Below are 14,528 nucleotides of genomic sequence, written 5' to 3'. Positions count from 1 at the left end.
CAACTCCAAGCAAGGTTTGCTCTCCTCCCACATGTTGTTCTGCCTTGTCTGTTTACATTAGACACTTGAGAACAAGGAGGTCAGGAGACAGAGAAAATGCTTGGCCTTCAGACTAGGAACTGGGTCATACCATTTGCCTCCGGTCCCTAAATCCTTAATGTGTTAGAAAACATAATGGTGAACAAGTCAGAGGTGAAACTCAACTGGGTTTGCCACATGACCAGTAGATCACTGGTGAGAATGAATATGGAATAGCCATGGAAATCTGTTTCCTCAAAACTGGAAGATGAGCATGAATGGTAAAACAGAATGGAAATATCACAAGAAGGTCCACGGATCTTTTGAGATAACAAAGCTGGGCCATTCTTATCTTTTGATCAATGGGTCACTTGAAGAGCAAGGAGATGAAATCAGAGATTAAAAATACTTTTGAAAAAATGGTTATCCTGAAATTATTGTTGACCGGAGACCGAAGGGGAAGGGGAAGGGGAAGGGGAAAGAAACCTGATTCTGCTTCATGTAGAATATTAGACAGTTAAGCTTCTTGTAGGTTCTGAGATATCACACTGAGAGGTCAGGTAGTCCACAAACAAAGGCACTAAGCAGAGGTGCAGAACATCAGGACTGCAGGCCACCTGCAGCCTGCCAGTGGGCCCAATCTGGCCCTCCAGGATTCTCAGACAGGCGCTCTGCCTGTCACTTCCCGGCTGCTGCTCCACTGCGCCGCACGCACTCACCAAGGTTACAGTGCCTGCTCTAAGGCAGAGTTACTGGCAGGAAGAGTGTAATCCAAGATGGACTGGCATTTTGACATGGCTTCCTTTTGCTTTTGGGCCCACCCACCAGTCAGATGCAGCCCCCAGACCTTCTCTGAAATACAACTGGGCCCTTGAGCTGAAAGTAGCTCAACTCCCTTACCCTAAACAGCAACAAGCCAAGAAGTTTCTTTGGTTTTTTTAACTCTTCAATAGCAATGGACCAGAGCACAGGGATCATGGAATATTGCCAACCTAATTTGGGGTCAGAACAGCTGCCTAATCCAAGCTTCTCAGAGTCCCTTTCCTCCTCTAATCTAAGCCATCTCTCTGCCTTACCATACCAGGTCCTCTCTTGCACTAAGACGCACCAAAACAGAGATGTGAGGAGACTTAAGGCATTCCTATACTCAGGGGAGAGGATGCAGCATTAAAATTAAGAACGGCAAATTGTGCGTTTTCCCCAAAGACCAAATCTATGTGCTCTGTGCAATAAGTCTGCTAATTATTACATGATAAAACGACGATCATAATCTCTTAATGCTGCAGTGCAAAGATGGCAACTTTTCAGCTACGCACAATGGGATGAGAGGAAAGCTCATTAATTAGTAAAGTAACCAAATCCAAATAAATGGGGCCATCCATGAAAAAATATGGATCATGAAAATAAGTCATTGTTTTTTGCCATATTTACTAACCATCTGTTGTTGGCCATCAAATTCCACTTCTTCTTTCCATGGCTGTAGGAAGCAATATGGCCTAAAGAATGAAAATACCCTCCCAGAGACTGCTGTAGTGAGACGTTTTTAAAAGCCAGGAGTGCACCCCTGGGATCTCCTAGTTGAGCTTCCTGCCATCTCAAATTAAGAACTATAACAACAAATGACAAAGCCAGCTTTCACAGGAAGGCAGTAAGCATCTGAGATAATGGGAATGCATTTCACCTTTATTCATCCCACCTGCCTAGTTAAACTTGAAAAGGAACTTAAAGCAGCTTACCTTCGGAGACTTGGATTCAGCGTTCTCTGTGCTTGTGGCTGCAGTGAACGGTGGCATCGATGTCTTCTAAGCCAACCTGAGGAACGATGGGAACATGGCTCTCCTGTATTGCTGCACAGTTGCCTCTCGTGATGCCATCATCTGCAGCAAAGAAAACCCATCACCTTCAGTGTGGTTGCTGGGAAGTCACAATTCAATTATTCTGAAAGATGCAGAGATTACAGCACAATCCACTGGCCATGAATTAGACTCCCAGTTGCTTCTCAGCAATTACAAACAGTCCTCAACATGAGTGCAGGGCTATGCCAAAGCTGGAGTTGGCCTTCTGTCCGAGTTTTGCATTAGATCAGAGGATTTCTGCAAAACCAGTCCAGGAACCAACCATCCAGCATCATATGCCCTGCTTGGCCCTTCACCCTGCACTTGGACTCATCCCTGCAGGGGCAGGAAGGTATGGGAAGCAGAATGCTTGGAATTCTCTGTTACTGAATGAAGGCTGCGGCAGGTTGCTCAGTCTCGAGGCCTTGGCATTGAATGCTGAGGCCATCACTTCTTGTCCAAGCCCAGGTGGGTGATAAATATTCAGTTTAGACCCTGGCATTCAACGATGATCTCATCACTTCATGGAAAGATCCAATATAGATTTCAAGTCTAGATGAGCTTGCCAGGTGTCTATTGAGAACCTAGGAAATAAATCTGTTCCCTGCAGATTGCTTCTAGATTGGATTTCTTTCCCAGAGGAGGACAGATCTCTTGTCCTTCTATCTATGTCTCCCTTGCACCTTCTTAAAATGAGGAAGAAAGGAGAGGGCGAGGTGCAATTGAGTTCACTCCTAGCTGCTATGAAGTCAAAAGAGACAACAAAATACACATTTCTCTAGTCAGTTCAAATATAGCCAAACAGCTGCAGGAGTTCACAGACTGAAGCTCACAGGACTAGGCAAATGGGAAAATAAAGGCAGAAGGTCAAGCAAAGCTATGGGGAGTTTTGAATTTTCAAGAAAGCTGGTTCTTCTCCCTTCCCAAACTTTCATCCAAAAAATGTTACGTTTTTATAATGAAACTCTTCCATGTTTACAGAAAAGAACAATCCAGTCCGTTTTGCAAACCGCTAACCTGCCCCCAAGCAATCTCTGTTGTAGCGCTGCGATTTTTTGCATTCCCACCTTTTATGGATCACACCCAAGTAATGGTAAAATAATTTACTGTATGTAGTTAACCTTTGCCAACCATTGAAACATGTGTTCCATAAATTATACACACAAATGCCTCCACAGAGTAATCTGAAAAGCACACACACGGTCCTCAAGTCAGTTCTTCAATTTGCCCAAGACAGTAGTATAAACTTGGTTTAGAAATAATAATGAAATTGCTCAGCTTATATTGCCCTTTTAAACTCTCCATTTCAGATTCTTGGGTCAACTTTTGGGTGAAAAAACCTGGACCTTCTAAAAGAAAACAATGATTCTATTCTAATGGTGTTTTTGTCATTTATCTGGAAAATCTCTCACTTGAATGGGAAATAGAAAGCTTGTATTAACAGGATAGTCTGCTAGCCTAAGCAAAGAGGTCCTAATTTTGAATCATCTTCCACAAGTGCAAAAAGGTTGCAACAGGATCAGCAATAGACTATTGATGGACAAAGTCCCATTGGTTGATTCTGAAATGGTAAAGAAATTACAAGATTGTGATCTTGATTTGGTTTTGTTTTGTTTTTAAAGAAGAGTCACACAGAAGCAGATCAGAGTCCTAAATTAACATGTGATGTTGGCCAGCCTACATTGAATGAGTTTGAAATTTCATCTCCCTCTTGCTTTTGGGGTGGGGGGTCGAATGGGCCTAGTATGAACAACTGAGTAATCACAATTCAAACAGAGCTAAGAAATGTGAGTCTTGTTTAGGTGTGAGGCTGGATATTAAACTCCAACCTTTAGAAGACACAAGTGGGGATGTGCAAATTAGCAAAACTCAAATTTATCAAAGTTCTTCAGATTCCATCTTAAAGCTCATTGCAACTTGAGTTAGCATCAGATTGTTAGCTTTTTTCCATGAAAATCCATGTGTATTTCTGTCCTTATTTTTCCTAATGAATGCACTGATTGTGCATATGGTAAAAAGTATGCATGTCTTCTACATGGTGTAAAACCCGTTTTAACTTTTTGGTTCATGAATCACATTGCAAGCTCAGAAATGCATATGTTTTTATCACAGGACGAGTTTGTGTTTAGTTTAGAAGGTGCAAAGTGGGTAAAATCCAGATCGAAAACCAGTTGGAACAGATTACTTTTACCTCCTTAGCCAGAAGTGATACTTGCAGCATGGAGAACCCTTTCCACAGTTCAGTCATTCAGCTGGGCCCTCTTTCAGGATACTCCATTCCATTTTCCCTCTCAGATCATTTTGCATACCCTTCAATAGTCAGTTGGTAGTCCATAGTCACTGAGCATGCTCAGACCTCATCGGGCTATACCTTATTTATTTTATTTATTCATTAAAACATTTTTATGCCACCCCATTCGCCGAAGCCTTGGGGCGGCTTACAACAATAGGTTAAATCATCATATGCATGTGTGTGAGAATATAGAGGAAACAGTGGCATTCCTTAAGAAGTTGGGTACTTCCACAAAACTTGTGGTTGTCCTAACGCTCCAATACCATCCCGTTATGTGTGGCTGGTGCTATTTTGACTGCAAAAGCTGCAAAATATATACCCAAACTCTGGAAATATTGAAACAAATAAGCTCACCACTAAACCAGCACATTATGGATTTGGGAAGATAGCTTCAGGATGGGGCTTGTGAAACTTGCCCTGTAGTCCAAAGCTAACCCCTCACTGCAGTGGCCTCTTCTTTTGTTTTGCTTTTTAAAAACATGTTAGTTTTGTTGCCAGAGGGGGGAGCAGAGGGGCACAAACTATGCTGGGGACACAGAACTGTTAGACAAAAATGTTGTTCCCATAATGGGTAGGTAGTGCTGAACCCTGCGGCAAATTTTCCTTGATCCACTGAATCACTTCTGATTTGCAGCCCCTTTCCCTGCTCTGAAGCTGAACTTCTCACTAGAGAATATAGAAGAATCTTGAGGAAAATAACATTTCATTCATCTTACATCGGAGAATTACAAACTAGGCAAGTTCACATTCCAAACTAGCTGATTGCATGTTCCGTGACATCACAAACACAAACAAATGTGGTTGTACTAAAATCCTTTATACAAGCGCAACAAGGTCTAAGGGAGGGAGAATCTCAGCAGGTTTACAGCTAAAATGTAGTTCTTATGGTTTTGCTCAAAACTTCCCACGTTTTAACAGAGTGTCAAAATCAAGGGTAACATCAGGTCTGGAATTCTGACAGCAATACATCTAGAGTAATCCCTTTCAAGAACAATCTTATGCAAATATAAACAGATATTAAGCCTTGCTAAATTAAGCAGGGGTTATTCCCAAGTAAGTGTGTACAGGATCTCAGCCTTGGTGGTGTTGCTTCGCAATGGCCAATGTACACGCTGCCATTCTATTCCATTCTTGATGCTTTGTTTGTACACAGGCATTTATTTTTTACATTGGAAAACAAGTTTTTCTCATGTTCAGTTCAGGATAATCCCAAGTACTTGCCAAAGGAGGCAAGAAAAGCTGGACTTATGATTTTAGAATTGCTAGGATTAAAAAAAAGACAGAAGACGAAAGGGAAGACTAAATACAAGATAGATTGAATCCATAAAGGAAGCCACAGCCTTGAATTTGGAACAGCTGAATGGATCTGTCATGGGCAAGGCATTTTGGAAGGCTTTCATTTATAGGGTCATCATGGGTCAAAGACAACTTGACGGCACATAACAAGGAGAAAAAAAAATCTGATAGGATGAGATTTCTCTAGAATGTAGATTTGCACCCCATCAATCCGCTAACAGGAGTAATATGCAAAGAGTTTACATTTTTGATTTACACAGCACTTAACAGTTTGTCAGTTACTTCTCTAGTCTTGAAATGGCAAGATTCCATTATTGCTGCTGTTGCTGTTTTTAAGGTAGGCTTCTAGTCCTCATGGCTGAAAAAATGTTAGTGCTCAAGTAGTCTATTTTGACACCATTCTTCATCTCCAAATGTGTCTCTTCCACCCACCCTATACACTTTCTCTGATTCAGTGAAGCACAAATATAAAGTGCTTCTGATATGTATTGGAGAAGAATTTGCCAATTTGTCTCCATATCTGGGACAAAAAGGGACTTCATGTTTTGAATTTTTAAACAAGTGGGAGAAACCCAAACTGCCAGTTTCTCCCATCCAGACCCTGGGCTTTGCTCTTAAGTGTCTGTGTTTGAATACCTGTATATTCAACCATCTTCAGCGGATTTAGGGCAGGCAAATAAATGATGGTCTTCTCTATGCTTGGCATACCTGCACCTGTTAAAATGCCTTGTGGAGATTGGTAAGAATTTCATTTCAGTTCATTTTGTATATAAATTTGCCAAAAATGCTCAAAGTTCTTCATATACCAGAAAGAAAGAGCTTTACAGAATCTGAATGGAGGAGAAAGTGGAACTGATAGATTTGCCCTTCCCTAGGCATTTTTTTTCCCAAAATGTTGGGGATCTTAAGCACATTTATTTATTTCTATCAACCATGTTTTTCTTCAAGGAACCCAGTGCAGCTCATATAGTCTTCCTGCCCTTCTATTATGGTAGGTTAGGGTGAGAGCTGGTGAGCTTTCAGGCTCAGTGGGGAGTAGAACCCAGATCTCATGTGTCCCAGTCCAAAACTCTAACCACTGCACAAGCATTGCCAATGAGAAAATAATGCACTGAGCTTGCACATGGATCCACTTATCTACCGCCCTGGGAGGACCCAAGTCACCTTGTGATCATTCTGCTTGTTCTCCAAAGTGAAGTGCTTCTGGATAACACAGTACACAGACCCTCCTTGATCACATTTCTGAGGTCCCCCTGCCCTTCCTTTTACTGAATCAACATTAACCGAACATCCGAGGCTGGGTTAGATTATCTTCAATGCAGAGGTGAGAACAAATAGCTGCCAGGAGGAGAGAAATGATGTCACGGAACCGTTCCAGAGGAACACACGGTCTCTCCCACTCACGTATGGTCGCTAGGCCACCCCATTCTCACATGCCATATGAGGCAGAGGCACCAGGCAGCTGAAGAAAATGCTTTTGTTGCCTCAGACAGGCAGGGATGTCAAAGAGAAAAAGAACAAAAACACCCTAGGAGAATTACTCAACTTTAATCTGCATTTCACTCATAGGCACACCAAAGGCCTTTCCAGATGATTGCCTTTCATGCAAAAATATGAGGAGCTGCTACTCAGCCACTGTGAGGACGACAGGAAGGTCTTTCCTCAAAGCGGCACAGTCGCTGCTGGCTGGGACGAAGGAGCAGCGGGGAGAGACAGTCCTGGCATGTTTCTTCAAGGGGTGGGTGGCGGGGAGGGGGCATCTCTTACAAGGACATGGCTTCTTCCCACATCTCTCTGATCATGCAGGCCCACAGTCAGATACAACAATTAAGCAAGCTGAATGTCCCTGGCATCAAACAAATGAACAAGCATGTTTCATCCCCTCTTTGATGGTGCTTAGGGCAGGGCATGGAGGCTTTGAATGAAGCCAGACTCCTCGAGTTTTTAAACTCCCTGGGTTGGGGCTGGGATGTCCGAGGAAGGGGGGCTAGTTGAAGGACCCTTCCTCATTTTCCTGCCCCAGTGAGCTCCATTCACTATCATCACTGAAGGAAAAGCTGAGGAAGCAGATGCTTCTCTCCAATTCGAAATGTACCACAGGGAGAGAGATGTTCACAGTGCCTCTTGCAAACTGTGTGTTTGTTTCCATGTGGGATCCAGGGGTTGAGCTCCAACTTCTGTGGCTTTTGATATTCTCTATTGGGCATGGTGGATGCAGTAGAACAACCCCAGAGCTCCAGGCAGAAGCAGGTATTAGCTGGGCTTCAAGGGATGCTGCAAATGATTCATGTTGGAAACACATGCATGGAGGAGAGAGAGGACGTCTGGCTCAAAGGAGATGCTGAACAACCAGCACCTGCCTGGAAGTCTTTTTCTTGTGGGGGTGAGGGAAGCAAGGGATGCAACTGAGCCGTATGATGATGGGTTGCTCTCTCAAATGGGCCTTTCACCAGTCCTCTTAGCGAAATCGAGAAGGCAGATTCACCTAAACAAGCACCCCTCCTCAATGTCTTGTATAATCTCCCAAGATCACACAGCAGCTTAAAGATTAGCACATTTATTATGGCATAAACATGGATGGATCAGAGCCTGCTTTATCAGATTGTGACAACACTAGTCACAACCAATATATTCTTGTGGGGAAAATGTGATTTCTCTTGGAGGAAGGCTGCCTCACTCAGGATGTGTGAATCAGCAAAACTCAAGCTTGTTGTTTTCCCGAATCCCATCTTGAAGTTCGTGCCAACTCACACCTGCCTCAGATCAAGAGCATTGGTTCTCTTTCTGCAAAAAATTCTGTGTGCAGTTTTGCAGCTTTCCAACCATGCACAACTTTGTTGCACACATGTTACTTTTATTAAGATGCATGTGTGTGCATTATTCTAAAGCACACATTTTTCATGCATGCTTGTCAAATGTATTTTTCCCCAAATGCTGTAAATTTTGTTGAACACTTGGAAATAAATGGGCATCAGTCAAAGATTATGTTAGGGTTCAGGATGGGCACCAGGAGATTCAAGCTTGGGAAAATTCTGGTCAAATACAAACTGAAATGAATTTCTCAGACACTGCCCATACACACCAATTTATGGGATTCATTTCCAGTGTTGGCTATCCACACGGATGCTTTTAAAATGGGATCGGAAAAGTTCAGGGAGGAGACTGCCCATGGCTATGAGTCCTTATGGCTCTATGCTGCCTCCAGTATTGGCGGCACCATGACGAATGCACCAGCTGTGCGCACCAGGGGCTCTTCCACATGTGCCCTTCTCATGGGTTTCTAACAGGCAGCTGGTTGACCACTGTGAAAAGGATGCTGAACTAGGTGACTCCTCCGTCCGATCCAGTGTGGCTGCTCTGTTCTAAGTGCTCCCCATGGCCACACAGCTCTTCCTACAAACACTTTCCCCCACAGAATGCATTTGATAGGGGCTGCCTTTATCTATTGACCATTCAACGGATGATAAGAAGAGCTAACATCACCAGGCAAGCTGCCTCTTGTAATTATACCTCTAGAATGCCACAGATCCATTGTTTTCTTGTCAGCTTCTGTGATTTCTTTTCTGTGCATTCCCCTACTCAGTGTTGCGACATACTCTGCACATTAACAAAACACCCTGTTAGCCTCTCTTCCACAACCCGGATAGTAACTCCACTACCCTCAGCGTTCTCACGGTCTCTACACATAAAGGCATGAAATGGGGGGAGCGGATCTGTTCCTTCTGCAGAAAACCTTCACAGGGCACATGAGTAGATTCTGAGTCAGATGAAGAGGAAAGGAGAAAATGAAGAACCGAGGTTGGGGGAGATAGAGATAAGGGAAGAAGGAGCAAAAAGTGAAGGTGGAAAACCAGAACTTTTCAGAAGAGGAGCAGCAGGGAGAAACAGGCATCTAAGGGTAAGAAGTGAATTAAAGAGAGAGGAAGGATGAATAGCAATAAGGCACTCTGAGTAGTTGGCTCTTGAAAACCAGGAAGGCTTAGTTTGAGATCTTGTTTACTGGGCAGGCAAGGGCATTAGTCAATCCTAATTAGTCTGGAATCAACTTTCAATCTGGTCATGTTGCGTTAATGAACTGATTCTACAGAATACTAACACAGCTTGTTTCTTTTGTTCTTGATCTCTGCAAAACACTGTGAACTATTATCTAAAGCTAGCTTTGCTCATCTGCAGTTTTGCCTACTAAAAATTAGTTGATTTGTAGAAACTTTAGCTGAACAACTCTGGAGGGGAAGAGAAAGAAGGCCTTGACACAACACTGCCTTCTACCAAGTCAAAACTTTGGTGCCCCTGCCCACGTGCCTGTTCTGATGGGCAGCAGTTCTTCAGATCTTCTGCCAGACTCCTTTCCCAACCCTGCTATGTTGCCTTATCTCTTTTAACAGAATTGGCCCTTTGGCCTGACATGCATCCCACACTGGTCCTTTCACTGGAACAGCCAGGAAGGGGACCATGGATCTTCCCCATGCAAAATGCGTTCCTTAATGCTGAGCAATGGATTGCCCTGCTTCACTGCAGTCCCATCAGCTTGGAGCCGCCACCACCGGCACCCATGGGGCATCCTTCTCCTGACACCCACTCTCCGAAGTCCTCCTGCCCCACACGTTCCTTGGCCAAACCACCCAGATCTCAAACATAATCACCATCAAGCATAAATATACATGACTGTCGTATTAGCAGTGTCTCTCCTAGCAGTCCCTTTCCTTGAAATGTAGATTGTGACCCCTTTGGAGTAGGATGTGCTCTTTCAATGCATTTGAACATTCCCTTCCCATAATATTGCTGATCCACAGGTGGCATTTTAATGCACTACCGAAAAGGAATTTTGATGCAATTATCTATCTGATAGCATCTATATTTTGGGGTGCAGTGTTCTTTTGATGCCCAGTTGAAAGCATTGGCTTTTGTGAGGTGTACAGCTGCACATGCACACTGCTAAAACACAGCACAAAGAGTGGATGCCTTGTACAAATGATCTTATTAAGAGTGTGTTTTGCAGTAGCCCATGTGCAGATGTGCACCGGTAATACAGAAGAGAGAAAGGCACAAATCGAAACACTGCGGCAAGCTACACATTTGTAGTGCTCCAAAATCCAGGATGAAATGGAGGGGTTTTGGAAGCTCTCCTTCATAACTAAGAATGCTCCATAGCGCTCCTGTCTTGCCAGACTCTGAAACTTACTTCAGTAGAAGTTTGGAGGCTGGTATAATATCCTTTAGAGTACGGTTGGTGGAGTCCCAGTCAGACCTTGGAGAGCTCCTAGGTGAGCCTGGGCTAGGCTTTCTTCCTCCACTGGCCAATGCAGGGAGATGCCAGAACGGGACTGTGCAGGAGCCATCTGGCAGACAAGGCCCACTCTGTAGTAGACACCACCTTCTGGGAAGGATTCTGTATACTCCTCCAAAGAGCGTTGCCTGACCTTGTATTATAAAGCTTCTGTAATGCTGAGGCAATGGCAGTGCAACTGGGTCACACCCTCCAAGCCTGAAGATGTGGCTATCGCGACATCCTCTGGCCAGGAGGACAAAAAGGGGGGTCCTCCGGGGTCCATCAGGGACAACACTCTAAACTTCAATGAAGTTTCCCTCGATGCTCTGTGAGGTGCCAGAGCTGAGGGTCATGAGAAAAGCAAACAAGCCTCCATAGAGACAGGCTATGGGTTAGGAGAGATGTGTAGGATGATCCTCCAAAGAAAAGGCACGTGTAGTAGGGCACGTGTAGGGCACAAAGGCAGGGAGTATTACTGAAAAACCAGAGCTGCCTCCATGCAAGCCAGTCGGGTACAGAGCAACCTTGATAATCACAAAAGTTGGATCCAGAAGCTTGCACCTCATCAAGAAACCGAGCTCCTGTCAGTCCATTAACTGCACCAAGCCCTAAATGAGAAATGTCATTCCCACTTCCAAAAAGATTTGATCACACTGTTGTTTCATTTATTTTCTCCTGGGTTGTTTAAAGCCACGTCCCTGCCACTTGGCACCTTTTGATTGATTCGAGGTTATACAGCAAATAAAATAATGGGGACGTTCCTCTTCAAGGAGCTTTTTTTCTCATGTCAAGACTTCTTCAGGAGCGTTCCTCTAAGTTCACTCCCAATGGATAAGCCTGGGAAAATGACTCGCCCGGCATCAAGCATTCATTTTAATGAGAACTGAACACAGAGCCCTCCACATGTTCTGCCTCACTAATGACAGCTAAACAGGCCAGTTACCATTAATGTCAGAAGCAAAGTGGCAGGCGGCCAGTGTTTGCAGCCCCTTCCCCTCCCCACGTTGCTCTTTCCCATGCAAAACAAAACAAAATGTAACCGTTGGTGACGATAGGAACAATGATCACAAGTGAGGTGCACAGTTTATTTCTTGCCACACAGGCTCAAGTGCCGGCCCTTAGCTGACAGTGTCAGGTTAAATATAGCACACAGATTGACTATGGCCTCCCCTTTAATGTCACTGCGACTGCTTTTGCCAGCTCTGAATGCATCATTAAAGCCATAAGATAGAACGTCCTGGTAGCAAAGGGTACCTCCAGGACAGGCCCAGAGAACTGCATTGCAGCAGGGGAAATAGCTGGGCATGAATCTTCAACACCCCTCCCCTCCCCATCCTTTTAAAGCAAGCATGGGCTGGTGATGATGTCACTTCCAGCACAAGGTGAGCATTAGGTTCCCGGAAGTTCTTCTCTACCTTGGGTTTCAATCCAAGCCAGAGAAGTCCTCTCTCTGCCCTTCTGCCTAGCCCCAAATCGTCTCCCACTCACCCACTTAATTTCCTTGCTGCTCCACCTCTGGCTTTCTGTTGGATTAGAGTTTCATGGATTAGGAGTGGTAACAGAACCACATCCATTCTCTTTCCAGCTGGTACATTGCACAAAATATGGCACAGCAAAGAGCCTTTGATGAACCAGACTGGGGGTTGAGAACGTTTTTTGACGAAGTCTATATTACCTTGTCAAAACCTGTTGGCATCCACATTTTGGGAGCAGGCAGGGCTAGAGTTAAAGTAAGTGGGCTGTGCACTAAAAGTCAAAAACATTGTGAAGGTGGCCATTACTTTGCTTCTGCTGCAACACAAAAAGAGATCTCCATGCAGGCATTTTCTTCTCCAACTTCTGGAAGTTTCCTTCCATCACCTTTGCAACTGGGGTACAGAACAGGACAGAGAAATAGTAGCGATGCTGCAGAGGAGGACCGGTGGGGAGAGACGGCCTGGGGAAATCTGGAGGTCCAAACTGAGGTCCAAAGTTTGGTGGTCCACATTTGGCCCACAGGACCATCTCTGAATTTGGGATACTCACTTGTGGCAAATATGTTCTACACCTATGAGAACCAGTGGCAAAAGCCTGGGTATTGTGTTCGACCTTCAGAGTGTGTGAAAAAACAAATTATGACATACTGTGCTAGTGCTCCGTCAGTAGAAGGCATGAGAAAAAAACCTACAAGGTAGAATCATTGTTGTTACATCTGCAAAATACTTGATGAAAGGTAGCTGCTTGAAAAGAGCATTAACCCACTTTCTGGAGAAAATATATTGTGAGTTTTACAGTACCGAAAAAGAAGTATGACACATCAAGAGCCTTGTGCTTATAGAAAGCAAACATGAGCCAAAGAAATGACGTTGAGTGATTTCTACTGTATTTTAAGTTGACTGATCAATAACAGATGTACAACCAGAACCAAGACCTGGCTCCTGAAATATCTGTATTTGGGGATGGCCAGTGCTAGATCAACGATTCAAGCAGCTAAGGGCAGCCTTCCTCAACGTGGTGACCTCCAAATGTGTTATACTACAACCCCCATCATCCTCAGCAAGCAGTAATGAATACACGCTTAGCTTGCACATTGTACGACTCAGCATGCAATAACCAGACAAAGCAGGTGACTGGAGTTCAGAGCCCCTTTCAGCCATCTTGCTGACCAGGTGACCATGGGACTCCCTCTCAGCCTAACCTAATCACCAGGTTCTCATGAAGATAAAACATATGTCTGTATATACAGAGTCATGTATGCCTTCCTGTAGAAATGTCAGGGTTCAAGTGTAATCTGCATACATTAGTTTGCATGTGCCCAGACCACCCTCTGAGCAATCACAGAGGTCAGTCTCAGCTACAGAAAATCAAGTGTGAAGCACAGACAGTGGGCCCTGCAGGGATTCTTAAATGCTGCTGCTTGAAGGGTTCCCAGAAAGGGAAAAGAAACAGAAGGAGCAATGGAAATACCATACGTCCAGCCTTTCCCAACTTTGTGCACACCACACGTTTCAGATCACGGTGCCCTCCTTCCCCAGCCAGCACAGCCAACATCCAGGAGTGATTTCTGCTGTACTCCACATGTGGTGGGAAAAGCTTGCTGAGCTGGTGCTTTGTTGAAATGAGTTAAAAGCCATTATCAGGCAATAACATCCCTGTATTCTGTTGAAAAATGAGCAAACAACCCTATGGCTTCAGGGTCTGTTCAGATGCTGCTGTGAACCTTTGGCAACAACTGGTCTGTCTCCAGCCACGCCGATGGCTCTCCACCACGCTGAGCCGGCTGAGTCAGTTATGCAGAGGCCGTTGCAACTGAATGACCACAACCCAGATTGGCTTTAGGCTCATGATCACAACAGATACTGCTATTTTTATTTTCCGTAGAAAGATATGTACTCTCTCCTATTCCAAGAAATACTGCCTGCTTTATCACAGCATTCTTTGCTCCTCTCAACATTCCTGCACATTTTTCATCTTATAACTAACCTGTAAAATCTGGAGCTACAGAATCCTAGTCCAACACAGCCCCCGGGACTCCCTTTTCACCAACCAATGTTAATTTTTGTGGTTCCCACCCCCAGATGGTGACTGCAGTCAAGAAATTAAAAGACGCTTGCTCCTGGGTAGGAAAGCTATGGCAAATCTAGACAGCATACTAAAAAGCAGAGACATCACCCTTCTGACAAAAGTTCACATAGTCAAGGCTATGGTTTTCCCAGGCTGTGGCTGTGTGTGGCTGTGAAAGCTGGACCATAAGGAAGGCTGAGCACTGAAGGATTGAGACCTTTGAATTGCGGTGCTGGAGGAGACTCCTGCGAGTCCCTTGGACTACAAGGAGATC

General features: G+C 44.4%; 1 protein-coding gene across 4 annotated transcripts in view; it reads right to left on the bottom strand.

Annotated features, from left to right (window-relative positions):
• CHRM2 (cholinergic receptor muscarinic 2) overlaps nucleotides 1-14,528 on the bottom strand; it is a 158,958-nt gene that overhangs the window by 123,059 nt on the left and 21,371 nt on the right. For all 4 annotated transcript variants that reach the window (XR_006415114.1, XM_044434030.1, XM_044434029.1 and 1 more), the window contains one exon: nucleotides 1,755-1,895. The gene's annotated coding sequence lies outside the window, so the exon portion shown is untranslated. The remainder of the gene's footprint in view (nucleotides 1-1,754; nucleotides 1,896-14,528) is intronic.

The sequence above is a fragment of the Varanus komodoensis genome, unplaced genomic scaffold (assembly GCF_004798865.1).
Source record: "Varanus komodoensis strain SLA01 unplaced genomic scaffold, ASM479886v1 scaffold27, whole genome shotgun sequence".
NCBI classification, from domain to species: domain Eukaryota; kingdom Metazoa; phylum Chordata; class Lepidosauria; order Squamata; family Varanidae; genus Varanus; species Varanus komodoensis.
This window is presented reverse-complemented; position numbering and strand designations above follow the sequence as displayed.